We start from the raw sequence: 15,110 nt of genomic DNA, 5'->3' as shown, positions 1-15,110 counted from the left end.
AAGGAGTAACTTTTTGATGAAATTTTTATTTGACAAAATTAATCACTTTTAAGGTCTGGCTATTATATGGAATATATTAATATTAATAATATTATTTAGGAATTTTTTTTTCTTCAACAGAAGAGAGGCGGTGGCCATTTATTTATATCCGTGCCATCAGCTGGCCAGGCCTAAGGTCGGCGACCTCAAACTGGAGACCAAACTGTTCTCACAGTTGCTGTGATGCTTGCGCTGAATCCGGAGAGCAGGCCGGCCACGGCCACGGGCCACACACACACGCACACCCCCGCCCTGCCTGTGCAGTCTTGGCCTGGGGACATCACGCCCAAACCCTCCTCCTCCTCTCTCCCAGGTCCCCCGTCCAAAGCGAGCCCCGGATGGCTCAGGGGCTGAGTGTCTGCCTTCGGCCCAGGTCCTGGGATCGAGTCCCTCATCGAGGTCCCCGCATGGAGCCTGCTTCTCCCTCTGCCTGTGACTCTGCCTCTCTCTGTGATTCATGAATAAATACACAAAATCTTAAAAAAAAAAAAAAAGAAAGAAAAAAGAGAAACACGCAAAATACACAAAAGGGAAGTGAGCGCTGTGCTCTCAGCTCTCGGCTCTCGGCTGTCTGTCTCCGCAAAGGCGCCGCGGCTCTTGGCCCTGGGCCTCCAGCTACGCCGCAGGCCTGGGTGCTGGTCCTTCCACTTCCTCGGGCCCCTCCCTCTCCCGTGTCGCTGCCACGCCCGTGATTCAGGGACCCGTCACCATCATAAAGTGAGAGCGCGGCCTCCACCTGTCCCACGACTCCGCGTGTCTCCCGACCCACCCGCGTCCGCCGTGTACAAGCCAGGGCGCTGGGCTTCTCCCGCGCTGCGGCCGCCCGAGGACACAGGCTGCAGGCCCGGAGCTGCGCCTAGTGGGACGCTCGGTAGGCCCGGGGGGGGGGGGGAGGGTTCTCTCTCTCTCTCTCTCTCTCTTTCTTTTTTAGGTACAGAGCAGTAGGGATTTTTTTCTTCTCTCTCTCCCTCTTTTTTGTTTGTTTGTTTGGTGTTTTTTTGTTTGTTTAGGTTCAGAGAGGTGGAGATTTTTTCTTCTCTCTCTTTTTTTCTCTTATAGGTACAGAGCAGTAGGGATTTTTTTCTTCTCTCTCTCTCCCTTTGTTTTCCTTTTTTAGGTACAGAGGGGTGGGGATTTTTTCTTCTCTCTCCCTCTTTTTTGTTTATTTGTTTGGGTTTTTCTTGTTTGTTTGTTTAGGTACAGAGAGGTGGAGACTTTTTCTTCTCTCTCTTTTTCTCTTTTATAGGTACAGAGTGGTAGGGATTTTTTCTTCTCTATCTCTTTTTTTCTTTTTTAGGTACAGAGAAATAGGATTTTTTTCTTCTGTCTCTATCTCTCTTTTTCTTTTATAGGTACAGAGTGGTAAGGATTTTTTCTTCTCTCTCTCTCTCCCTCTGTTTTTTTGTTTTGTTTTGTTTTGTTTTTGTTTTTTTTGTTTGTTTAGGTACAGAGGGATGGAGATTTTTTGTTCTCCCTTTTTCTCTTTTACAGGTACGGAGGGATAGGGATTTTTTCTTCTCTCTTTTTTCTTTTTTAGGTACATAGGGGTGGGGATTTCTTTCTTTCTTTCTTTCTTTCTTTCTTTCTTTCTTTCTTTCCTTTCTTTCTTTCTTTCTCTCTCTCTCTCTCTCTCTCTCTCTCCCTCCCTCCCTCCCTCCCTCCCTCTGTCTTTCTTTTACATACAGAGAGGTGGAAATTTTTTGTTCTCTCTCTCTTTTTCTCTTTTTTAGGTAAAGAGGAGTAAGATTTTTTTCCTCTCTGTCTGTCTCTCTCTTTTTCTTTTATAGGTACAGAGCAGTAGGGACTTCTTTCTTCTCTCTCTCTTTTTTTCTTTTTTAGCTACAGAAGGGTGGGGATTTTTTTCTTCTCTCTCTCTCTCTCTCTCTCTCTATCTGTCTCTCTTTGGTCGACGTATATGTAAATATGGGAAGAGCTGGCATTGCAGGGCTTGCACACTCACACACCAACGCTTCTCTGGAGCTGGGGCAGGAGTCCCCCCTGGGTGGTGGCCACTCCGGATTGTGCAGGCTCTGTTGCTGCACACTGCAGTGCCTGCCCTCTGTATCCACGAGGTCACCCCCCGCTGTCTGAAGGCACTTGCACCCCAGCCCTAGCTGTGTCCCGTGCTCTCCTCTTCCAGCGACGTAAGCTCACGCATTCTGCACAGAACCGAAGGAAGCCCACTAGGCTAGGAGCCATGAGCAGCCCCCCCGCCACCCCCCACCCTGCCGCCTCGGCTTCCCCTTCTGTGGAATGGGGATATGATCTGTGTGTCTGGAGCACCACGAGACAAAATGAAGAGGTGCATTTTCTTTCTCATGCTTTGAGCTCCTGGGAGAGCAGGTAACATAAAAATTCAAGGAGTTATTATTAGAGAGTCGGAAATTTTGTTCTATGCTAATTAAACTCACACCTTAGCACTTTACACGCAGGCAAGAGGCAGCATGACAGCGTGACACGCTCCCGAGCAGGAGGCGCTCTGCCTGCGAGCCCGATACGGGCTGGGCCGTGACGGGTGCGTCCACCTGCCTTGGGCTCCCAGCTCTCCTCCCGCCCGGCCTCCGCCACCCGCTGGGCCTCCACCTCCCACCGGGCCTCCGCCTCCTGCCCCAGAGGCTGCTGGAGCTCTGGGCCCCGTGACTGCTCCCCATGCAGTTGTCAGCTGAGGTCAGGCCGGTGTGGGTGTAGTAAGGCAGCCCACGAAGCTTCCCGCTGCCCAGTCACCGCCACACGGGGACAGGCCCGCAGGACGCCCGCAGGAAAACAGGTATCTCTCCCATGATGGCTTTAGGGCTGCTGGGGGAGGGGCGTGCGGACTCGGGCCCCTCCACCGCCAGGGGGCTGCGTGCAGGGCAGGTCCCGGGACCCGGAGCGGGGAACCCGCCGGGGACAGCGGGCGCCAGCACTATTGACCCCATCTCCCCTCCGCAAGGGACAATGGCCAGAGAAACACCATCTCCCCCCTGCTCTTTTTCCCCCCAGGGTCAAAGAAGAGACTATCTATGGGGTAATGGAGCTGTCACCGAGAAGAGAGAAGTGCAAATTCACGGTTCTCTTGCGAGGCAGACACATCTGTGTTATCGTACCCTGCGCCAATAGTTTTTAAAACATAGTCGTAAAACGGGCTCCTGTACATAGGAGGGGGTGGGAGCTCTGTGGGGCTCCCCTTCTTCGGTGCGGGGCTCAGGAAAGGAACAAAATTAAGGGGAAGGATGACAGTGACTGGCCATGGGCCCTGAACCCCTGAGAATGGAGGTAAAGGCTGAGAGGCAGAGGGCGGACGAGCGCCCCAGCTTCCCCCCAGAAGAACCCTATTTGCCCTACAGGACAGAGAGGCCAAGCCACGCCTGGGAGAAACCCGGAATGACCCAGGCCAGGCGGGGGGGGGGGGGGGGGGAGGTCACCCCGGGAGAGGATCACCCCCAGGCAGGTCCACCCCAGGCCATGACCCCGCGTGCTCACCTGGGCTGGGTGTCCGCGCACGTTCTGCTTTCACAAGCACCCACCTGCTCTGCCTTCCAAGTCGCCCCAGCAGCGGAGTCACTGGCCCCGTTTGACAGCTGACAGCGCAGCCCGGAGGATCCCCTGGTTTTCCAGCATCACAGCACGGGCCTTGGGACCCCACATCCGTAGAGCCCCTTCCTCCATCGCCTCTGTCAGGGTGACCTCCTTGCCCGTCGGTCGCACCCACACCCCTCGGGCACACGGGGACACACCCCAGTTGATCTGGGCAGAGCCTCGCAGCAGAACCGTGAGGGCCACGTGGCCGTCAGCTGGGGCCAGAGAAGCTCTTGCCTGCAGCCGCCGGCGAACAGCAGCATAGACGGCTCCACTGGGACGACTCCAGCAAATGAGCCACACGGTGACTTGTCCCCTTTGTGTGTTTCTAAGGGGTATAATTCGGGCTTCAGGGCTGCAGACCTCAGCCTTGGAAGGAGTCCCGGGGCCAACTCCCGGCAACAGGAGGCTCTGCTCCCCCATCCCCGACAGGCGACAGTCCAGGCTGGTCACTAGGGAAGGTGTGGGGCCTCCCCATCTCAGCCCCCAGGAAGCGCATGCCCCTCTTCTGTATCAGGCGGTCCCACCCCGAGTCCTGGACGCGGTTCACTGGGTCGGGGACGATTACACAAGATGCCACCACCCGTAGACGGGCAGGTGACTTCTGACCCAAAAGAAGAGCTGGGCCAGCGCTTTGTCAGGAATGAAAGTAAGAAATGTTGGGGGGCAGAGGCGGGGACTGCCAGCGAGCAGGCTGGGTGCAGGTAACGAGGTGCGGTGAGAGCCAGAGCCATATGACAAGCGCCAAAACCACTGCAAGCAGGTTTTGAGGAGCAGAAACCTTATGAAGGAAAAGAGGGTAGTCGGATGGAAGGTAGCAGGCAGCAGGCCAGTGAGGTGCGGCTCGGTCTGACCCCAGCTCAAGTCCATAGCAGCCGAATCAGGGGGGCTGCATACGGTTGCACAGGCTGCGCACTGTGTACACAGTGGTATGGCCTCCTCTACTGGTGGTGCCTCCGACGCTGCCTGGCTTCCAGGGCCGTGGGCTACGTGCTGGACGGTGGTGTTTGAGCCCTGGCTCTGCCTCTAACTGGCTGACTTTTGCCATAGCCCGGTGTCTCTTCAGGGTCAGGGCTCCCCATCTACGAGATGGGATCACAGTGCTGATCCTACCTATCTCGGCATGGTCAAGAAGAGAAGAGGCGACTGTAGATGAGTGCGGGCTTTCAAGACATTGCTTTAAAAATGCAAATATGGGACGCCGGGGTGGCTCAGCCATTGAGCGTCTGCCTTTGACTCAGAGGGTGACCCCGGGGTCCCAGGATCGAGTCCCGCATCAGGGTCCCTGCAGGGAGGCTGCTTCTCCCTCTGCCTGTGTTTCTGCTTCTTTCTGTGTCTCATGAATAAATAAATAAAATCTTTAAAAAATAATAAAAATGCAAATATAAGAGTCCTCATTCTGTCTTTAAAACACACACACACACACACACACATCAGTTGAGACAGGGAAGGAGTGGAACGAGGCACGTAAGGCCAGGGCAGGAGGACACCGCGTGTAGGAGACAATCTACGCCAAAGTTCTGGCATCAGGACAAGTGGCGGAGCCCCGTGGGGACGTCCCTCCGCAGCTGGCGTCCCGTCCCCCGAGAGCATCGTGTGGGGGGCTCTCGCTGCCCCTTCTCTGGACGACGGCCCTGGCCCCGGGAGGCTCGCCCCCTGCCCTCCATCGGTTGGCTCGCTCACCGCCAGCGGCCGACTGGTCTACCAAGCCAGGCTCCTGGCCTCCAGCTGTGGTTCATGTGGTCACATGATGCCTTGGCCACACCGGCTGTAAGTGTGCAAGACGTCGGGGCCACTGTGCCCCACCGCCGCCCAGCCCAGCGAGCCTGCCTGTGCGTGTACGGAAGGGATTCTGGGGAGTGAGGGACCGAGCATTCTCACCTCCATTGCGGTGGACTTTTTTTTTTCGTTTTTCATTATTTTCCTCATTTTCCCCACGCAGGAGCTAGCTTCTCGTGCACCCGTTCACGCAGGGCACTCGGGAGGAGTAGGAGAGGGGAAGAAAGAATCTTTGCAACGTGTATTAGTAACATTTAATTAGCCCTGGATTACTTATTAGGTGACGATTATCCCTATTATGTCTGTCACAGATGAGCGACTACATACTGTCTAAGGGTTTATGGGCCTCAAGTTCTCCATCGAGTGTCACAAATTCCCATTATGTCCCCAGCACCGGGCTCTGCGTTTGGAGGCAAATCATCCCCTCTGTGCAGCCAGACGTTTCCCCTCCGACCTGGCGATGAAGGCGGGTTGGGTCAGCCTTCCCTCCGGTCAGTGCAGAGGACTCATCAGCGACACGCCCGGGGGGTGGCCCGACCAGCGGGAGAGGGGCAAGTCACTGCAAGTGGGCAGAAACGCCCACTCCCACCCCGGGGCGTCCTCCACGGGGGCGAGGCCAGCCAGTCCAGGTCTCGCGGGTGTCGCACCAGGTCATGGTCTGCAAACCCTTCATTCTGTTGTTGGGAAAACACACTTGCAAGGAGCATCATGCCCGCACACAACGGCCAGAGCCCCACAGCGGCCAGGGATGAGGTGGCGTGCTGAGGCCCAGAAGCCAGGAGCCGACGACGGCCTTGGCGTAGGTGCTGGACCTCTCAGAGATAGGTTGCCAGCCCGCTATGCCAGGTTAGGATCTCCCCACTCACCAGCACCCCAAAGGTCAAGGCGTGTGACATGTGGACAGGTAGATGCCATCATCTTCATGTCTGATGGTGGCTGAAATGCCATCTTCAGATTTTTCTTTTCTGCTGAATTTGGCATGCCCTTTTAAATGGGAAACCTGGGTGCCTCTGCGGTTGAGCATCTGCCTTCGGCCCAGGGTGTGATCCTGGTGTCCCTGGATCGAGTCTGGCATCAGGCAACCTGCATGGAGCCTGCTTCTCCCTCTGCCTGTGTCTCTGCCTCTCTCTCTGTGCCTCTCATGAATAAATAAATAACATATTTTTTTAAAAAAATGCACAGCACCCTACACCAGCTACCACCTTGTTAGCATAAGTGGTCTTTCCAATCCTCTCTATTTCATGTATTTTATTTTCATATTTTTTAAGATTTTATTTATTAGAGAGAGAAAGAGACAGAGGGCGAGCAGGGGGAGGGGCAGAGGGAGAAACAGACTCCCCGCTGAGCAGGGACCCAGGACCCTGGGATCATGACCTGAGCCCAAGGCAGATGCTCAACCGGCCGAGCCCCCCAGGCGCCCCCTCAGTTTAATGTATTTTAAAACACTAAGCTAAGGTCTACTGAAGGTCAGACACAGCATGGGGAGTGGGCTCTAGAGATCGTCCCAGAGGAAGATCTGATGGAGGGAGAGGACTTGCAGGCCCCCCAGGAGGGAAGAGGGCAGGCGAGGAGAGAACGGGGATGAGCCCCTGCAGACGCCCGAGCAGCCACAGCAGGACAAGCAGGAAGGACGTGGGGGCTGGGGATGAGCCTGGGACGTTTCTACCCCTCTCATCATTTCCTGCAGAAACTCAGCTTCTGTGAAACTGAAAACAAGGCAAATTCACCAACCACGTGTAAATACACCCACAAAGCTTGGGTGAATTTGGATTAAAAACATTGAAAGACAACAGCATCTACATCAGTAACAGGAATCGAGCGTGACTAATTTGTGCTGCTCTAAGCTGAGTGAAGTAAGTGAATCAGAGAAGGACAAACATTATAGGGTCTCATTCATTTGGGGGATATAAAAATAGTGAAAGGGAATAAAGGAGAAACGAGAGAAGATGAGTGAAAATATCAGTGAGGGTACAGAACGTGAGAGACTCCTCACTCTGGGAAAGGAACTAGGGGTAGGGGAAGGGGAGGTGGGCAGGGGGTGGGGGTGACTGGGTGGTGGGCACTGAGGGGGGCACTTGGTGGATGAGCACTGGGTGTTATGCTGTATGTTGGCAAATTGAACACCAATAAAGAAACAAATTAAAAATAAATAAGGTAAAAAGCCATAAATAAATAAATAAATAAATAAATAAATAAATAAATAAACTAAAAGATAAAGCAAAAAGCCAAAAATAAATTAAGTAAATAAGTAAGTAAATATAAGTAAGTAAGTAAATAGATAGATAGATGACGATAGAAAAATTAAAAGATAAAGTAAAAAGCCACGTGTGGTGTTCAGGTGACAGCAAGCACCGCCGAGTGTGGTGTAGTGCAGTGGGCAGGCCCACCCGGTCACGGGCGCGGGACCCCCTCCCTCCCGCTTGACACTGTGAGACCTGCGGAGAACACCCCGTGTGCCGCCCAGCCCGTCCTCGGGGTCCACACCGTCAAGTCTCCCTTGGGCGTCTGCGGCACCCGGACTGTGCCTCTTGGCCAACCGATCAAACCATAAAATCAAAACACGGGGGGACGCCTGGGTGGCTCAGTGGTTGAGCGTCTGCCTTCGGCCCAGGGGGTGACCCCGGGGTGGGTCCTGGGATCGAGCCCCGCATCGGGATCCCTGCACGGAGCCTGCTTCTCCCTCCGCCTGTGTCTCTGCCTCTCTCTCTCTCTCTCTCTCTGTCTTTCATGAATGAATAAATAAATGAAATCTTCAAAAATAAATAAATAAAAAGGAACAGATAATGGGGTGTGTGGGTGGCTCAACCCATTAAGCAACCGACTCTTGGCTTGGGCTCAGGTCTTGACCTCAGGGGTCATGGGATCAAGCCCACGTGGGGCTCTGAGCTCAGCAGGGAGTCTGCTGGAGATAGTCTCTCTGCCTCTCCCACCTGGTTCGTGCCCGCACCCTCCCCCCACAAAAAAAATCAAAACACGGACTCAGACATCACCGAGTGGCGCTCGGCACGCACTTACATAATCCGTGTGGATACGTGTGCTGCACACTCACACCTAACAGGGGCTTGGGGTCCATCGGCTGAGGGGTAGGAAGTGAGTCCGAAGCTCCCTGGGTCCTCGGCCTCGGCCTCTTCCCAGGCAAGCAGCGCCTGGTGGGCACAGGAGGTGGAGGGGAGGGTCGTCCGCATGGAGTGTGGCGCCCAGGGCCTGGCTCTGCGTCCTCACTCTCCCGCATGTGCCGTGTGAGCCTGGGCCAGTGACTTCAGCTCTCTGTGCTTTCCTTCCCCCTCTGCCACGTGAGGGCCAGGGCGGCAACTGCCCCGTAGGATGGTTGTGAGCGTGGCAGGCTCGTTAATATACGTAAAACGTCTGGAACGGTGCCTGGCGTGATGTCAGCGCCGTGTCATATTAACACCCATTGTTCTTGGCTTGACGCGGCTCTTCCTGGACCACGTGCAAGTACCTTCCAGGTGCTTTGTTGGGTTAAAAAAAATTAAGATGAAGCCATCCTCTATGAATCATCCTGCAGCTAGCTTTTACTCTGAATATCCATGAGCTTCAATATCCCACCCCCCGCCCGCCCCGCGCATCCCGTCCACACCGGCCAGCGGGGTCCTCGGAGGCATTTGCAGGCCCATCGCACAGGGAGGAAGGACATCACCTGCTCACCCCTTGGTTCTGTTGGTCCCTCTGGTCCAGGCTTCGGAGCGCGATGCCACCACATCCCGGTCACCGATTCGGCCCTGCTCAGGTCACTGCTGGGTCGCAGACTGGCCCTGGTGGCACAGACACTGAGATTCCCTAAACTGGAGTTTGTTTTAAAGGCACTAAAGACCCGGAACGAGCCCGAGGAGACTCCGCCCATGGACGCGTGTGCCTGTGTGCCCACGTGTGCGCCCACGCCCGCATGCAAAGGATCACCGTGGGGTTGCTGGAGCTCCCGCATCAGGCGCACGGGCGCGGCGTGCATGGGCAGAGCCACCTGCAGTGGTGACCGCTCCCTTTCTCCATATGCGCTCCTCACCTTACCTGATGATGCGATGGGTCCCCAGACAAATGTTTGTGCCCTCCGGCCGGCAGCTCCCGGGGAGAGGGGCCAGGAGGGACGGCGGTGAGCACTTCGCTCTGCACTTAGCTGTTCTCATTAACGAGCTCTCGGGTGCAGGTCTTCACAGCAGCTCCCTGGCTCCCGAGGCTTTGTCACCCCACCCGCGACAACCTCTGTTAGTCAATAATAACAGCTCATTTAAAAATAGCAGCCTCCACTTGTTTGCACTGTTATTATCGGCGCCTGGCTTCTATCCCCAGAAGACTCGGGAGAGGTGTGCGACCTGCTTCCTCCGGAGCTTCTCGCGCGGAACCTGCCTCCAGATCTTGGGGGGAAGACAGGCACGTCTTTAGCAAACACTCACAACGTAATTGCCAGGCAGTTAGGGTCCGCGACAGTAAAATACAGCAGTTGGCGGCACGGTAGGTTCATTAGTCAATAAAGCATCGCCGCGCGTTTTATTGAATTGTAACCCTATTTTGCCCTGGTGCGGACCTTGTGAGGCTTCCACCTCCGTATAAATCTGAGTGATTCATTTAGCATTCAAAGTCGGGGAAAAGGAGGATTTGGTCCAATTCCAACGCAACCCTGCTCCATTAGCTATCTTTATTATTATCTGCCTCTGCCCCTCTCTTGTCAGTGGGGACGTTTTGATAAAAGCTCGTGTCAGAAATAAATCAGGCACTGAATGGCAGGATGTGCCCCAAACATCGCTCCTACGGGGCACCCCACCCGTTTATATGTAGAAACCGATTCCGCCCCCACGGCAGCCCCAGGAGGGCCCGCGCCCGGTGAGGAGGCCAACCGGGCAAGGTCCCAGCTGCCCTGTGTCCACCCAGCCAACTGGCAAATACAGAGAAGCTTCTCCTTTTCCTGACATCTGACTCGAAATAAGCTTGACATGATCTAATTAGTGCTAGAACCCTGTGAGGAGCGTTGCCTTGTCGAGATTGTTTACTTAGGGACGGAAACGTAGCCCTATTGCTAGAGCTCCCACCCCCAAAAGTCGGCTGGACACCGAAAGGAAAAAAATGATAAGAGGGCATACGGTGATTTTATTCATTCCGTATTTGTTTCAGAGCATCACAAATATTTGTTTGTAAGCAGCATTCTCCTACGGTGGGGTCTGGGATCATGTAAGCAAGAAGGTAGATTTAAAAACCGTGAGGAGCGAGACATAGAAAAGCCACAGATAAAATACTGCGGAATTACGGAGAGTAATGAAAAATATACCTTTTGCTTTTAGGAAATGTTATGTTTTTATTTTTTTATTTTTTTTTTATTTTTTTTATTATTATTTATTTATGATAGTCACAGAGAGAGAGAGAGAGAGGCAGAGACACAGGCAGAGGGAGAAGCAGGCTCCATGCACCGGGAGCCCGATGTGGGATTCGATCCCGAGTCTCCAGGATTGCGCCCTGGGCCAAAGGCAGGCGCCAAATCGCTGCGCCACCCAGGGATCCCCAGAAATGTTATGTTTTTAAAGCGTAGGGAATGTGAAGCTTGTTACCAGGACCTGGGGCCCGTGATCTACTCTTTTTTTTTTTAAATAACTGCCAGAAAATGGAAGGAAAATATTAAAAATTATGGCACGCCCCAAATAGAATAGGACAGGAGGACGGAGGAATTTCAAAAGCCCAGCATCAAGTGCACACTGCCACCGGCCTAGGCAAGGGGGAGGACCTCGGTCACACATCCGAGGGGCCCTGGATGAGCCCTGGAGGGTCCGGTTACTTCCAGGACTCTGACGCAGAGCCCCACGATCACATTTTGGGGAGCTTGTTTGGCTTGTGCCACTACATTAGCGACACGCTTGGAGTGGCCTTTCGGGCTGGGGCTCCTGCTCTGCACCGTGCCCTCTGCAGAAGCTTCCATGGAAAGCATCGTGCACTGTTGGTTTGAGACGGGCCTCCCGGTGTCCAGACGGCTGACAGTCGGGCAAAGTGAACCTGAACAGGAGCACTCGTGGGCAGGAACAGAAGGGATTTTTTTTTCTAGCCATTGAGTGCGGTGAGCAGGTGTTGCAGTGGCCAGAGAAGCGTGCCAGAGGGAGGCGACGGGTTTGGGGAGGCCCAAACGGGGCTGGCATGGTCAGGCAGGCCCGAGGCACGGGCACGTAAAGCAATGGGGACTTTTCCACGATTTTCAGGAAGTGGTCCCTGTTGGCCAGGGCCAGACCCCAAGAAGCAAGCCCTCCCTGTGCGGCCGGCCGGGCCCGGAGCACTTCCCTTCCTTGGCCTCTTTCTCCCTCTTTCTGCCACACACAGCCCTGATGCCCATGTCTAAAAAAAAAAAAAAAAAAAGTCCATAATTTAATTTGAGGGTGGGGGGTGGAATCGGTTGGCAAATGCTCATTAAACAATTGGGTCTTTGGAAACGCTATCTTTAGGTTTTTTTTTTTAATTGACCTATTATTTTGCTTGCTCTGGCTGCCACAACCCCCACCGCAAACAAGGAGATGCTCGCTACCTGGACTTTCTTTGATGAATAGTTTTAATTAAAAAATTCTGTACCGTAAGTATTTTAATGTTACAAACATACCAAAGGTATGCAGTCATAAATTTAAAAACACATTTAAATTAATCTATAAATATGCTACGAAATTGACAGGGTATATTTAAGCAGGGGGATGCGGCATAGATAGCTAATGATGACAATTAAGAATCGTGTAAAATAAATGAAAATCAATACTCAGAACAGTTTGGGGAAAAAAAAGGGAGAAAGAGAGGAACTAAAACAACACGTAGTTTTTCTATTAGGAGAAAAATTAGTGGCTGCTTATAGTCTTGAAATGTCTGCCGCATGGGAAGGAGGGCGGCGGGAAGCATTCCTTTGCACATTGTCACGGATCATAAAGACTCATGCGGGCCCTCCCTGCCGGGGTGACCGGAGGGGCCAGCTCGGGCCTGGTGGCCTGGGAAGAGGATGGGCCTGCTTTAATTCCTTAAACAAAATCCACATCTTGCCAGTTACAGATGGAAAGGAAACGGTCAAAGGTTCCTGAGCTCTGTGCCTCGATGCTGATAGGCGGACACTTAGGTTTTTTGCACTTAATGATCTAGGTGGGTTTTTTTTTTCTGTTTTATTTTTTGTTTTTTTATTTTTGCATTTTAAGCACCATGACAAGTGGAGCGGGTGCTCGCATCCCAGGAGACAGGGGCCTTCTGGGGCCAAGATGACCAGCTGGGAACCGGTGCTGTGGCCACTACCTGCCCTCCGCTCAACAGGGCGCAGAGCGCTCTGCATGCCGCCTTGGAGAGAGCACCATCTGCGAGGAGATGTATGTGCCACTCCCACCAATCCACAGAGTGCTTTGCTAAGCCGAACCAGGAGCTGTGCTCTAACCTTTATTACTACATTCATATTAACAGACAACTCTGCGTCTTTCAATCATGTATTTTCCTCTAATTAAGGCATATTCACTTTTTTCCCCTAATTAGGTATTCTTTGTTGCATAATGTTTGCTCTAATCTTTCGGAATCTTTCTCAATATCCAGTCATTACAGGCTCCCCTCCAATCCAACCAAAGCATGTTATTTTTTCTGCTAATTATATCCTCATTTACAGATTGGCGCCTCTTCTGATTGGCTCTGTGCACCAGTTGCTATGACTTCATTAGCCGCGTCTCCTGACCCTGTTATTTCTTGTGACAGGACTCGCCCCTCGTGTCCTGTGGCTCGAGATCCCTGGGTCAGTTCTCGCCAGGGTTGAAATCGTGTCAAACACGCGGGGGTTTAGGGTGCGAGCATCACTGCTTCGGTGGCTAATTACTACACACAGCCACGGTACAAATTACCGCTGTTGGCTGGGCCTTCCCTTCTCCTCTTTTTTTTTTTTTTTTTTAATGAATGTTTTAAAGGTGTCATTAACAGGTTAGTTTTTATTTATTTTTAAATGTGCCTGATTTAAAAAAAAAAGGGGGGGAAATGTGTCTCCCTGCTATACCTCCTAAAGAAGCCACCTTTTGAGCACAAAACCTGAAAAACCCTTAGTTTCGTACAGGGCTGCCGCTGTAGGAGCAGAGAACTCCAGCTCGACTCAGTTATTGTCAAACTCAAAAAAAGTTTGAAGTTTAAAACCTCAGAAGTGGTGTTAGCTGAGTTTTCTGAATCTGGGCATACACGAAATAATGAAAAAACAAGCAAATTTGAAAACAACGCCAATTGTATAAAGCCACAACACCCGAACACAGATTGCAGTTGTTAAGAAAGAGCAAGACAAAGCTCTCTGGGCGATCAAATTAACAAAAAAGAGTTTAACTGATGAGACAAGATCTGTATATTAAGAGATAATTAAAACGAATGAATTACATTTGCATGCCAATGCAATCTTTTTAATAAGCAGAGCAGAGTAATGGGTTGTGAACATTTTGGGGGTACCCAGCGAGGACAGTTGAGTCGTGGATCCCCAGTTTCAGATTCTAGGCCATCAGGATAACCCAATTTCCTAGGAATCCAAGACCTGGGAAGAATCATGCCGGCAGAGTTTAAATGCAAGTTAGTTAATATGAAAAATGCTGTATCTAGTTGTTTGCAAAATTACTTTTGTTGATTAAAAGGCTCTTCAGAACTTCCGGCTGGTGAAAGGGTTTTAAATTGTCTAATGCTGATTGTGATTGCTATGCAGAAAAAAGGCAGTGCAAAGCAAACCATTATATCACTGAATCTTTGTTAAGCAGGCCTTGAAAGTGTCTGACAGCATAATTAATCTTGTGATATGAACAAAGAAACCAACTCAATAGTATTGAAGATGCTTATTAAAAATACTAAATACCTTTTTCCACTTAAAAACCTTTTGAAACAGTGTGGGAAGTGGCATTACCTTTTTGTTTCTGCAGCATTTTCAACTAAAATTGATACTAGAGGCCTACAGCACAGCAGCAAAACTGTGAAGTGGACAACAATAAGAATTAGCTTTTAAAAAAAAAAGAAAAAGAGGATCCCTGACCAAGAGCGCGGGCTGGGCTCACCCACCTGGCAGTGGCGGGTGCTGACAACTGGCCTTGCAGGAATCCCGCTTGCCGGCGTCGAGGCAGGGCAAACGGTTGACATCCTCCTTCGGTAACCAGAGCCTACAAGATCTGGGCCCTTCCTTGAAGTTGCCTTTCTACTTGGGGATCTCAAGTGAGAACTGCGCACACAACCGTTTATGACTCCCAGGAGCTTCAGGCCCAGGGCATATTCAGGTTCTTTGGGGTTCCTATGAGTTAGGGCAGCGTCTGAGTTACCTGAGGAACTGAGCCATGTCTATATCCCGGGAAAAGTGCCTTAAGCCCCAACGAGCCACCAGCGTGATTTTTCTTCTTATTTATTTTTTATTTTTTCTTGAAGTATAGTTGACACACATGTTACATTAGTTTTGGGTGTATGACATCATGACTGGACAAGTCTGCACATTATGCCATGCTCATCCCAAGTGTAGCTACCACCTGCCACCACACAACATTGTTACAATACCATTGGCCGTGTTCCCTATGCTGTCCTTTCGATCCCTGTGACTTACTCATCCCATACCTGGAAGCCTGTACTTCCCACTCCTCTTCACCCATTTCGCCCATCCCCCCACCGCTTCCCTCTAGAAACCATCAATTTGTTCTCATTTTTATGGGTCTGTTTCTGCTTTTGTTTGTTTGCTTTTTTTTTTTTTTTTTTTAGATTCTATATGTAAAGTGAAATGATATGGTATTTGT

This window comes from Vulpes lagopus, chromosome 2 (genome assembly GCF_018345385.1).
Source record: "Vulpes lagopus strain Blue_001 chromosome 2, ASM1834538v1, whole genome shotgun sequence".
Lineage (NCBI taxonomy): Eukaryota > Metazoa > Chordata > Mammalia > Carnivora > Canidae > Vulpes > Vulpes lagopus.
This window is presented reverse-complemented; position numbering follows the sequence as displayed.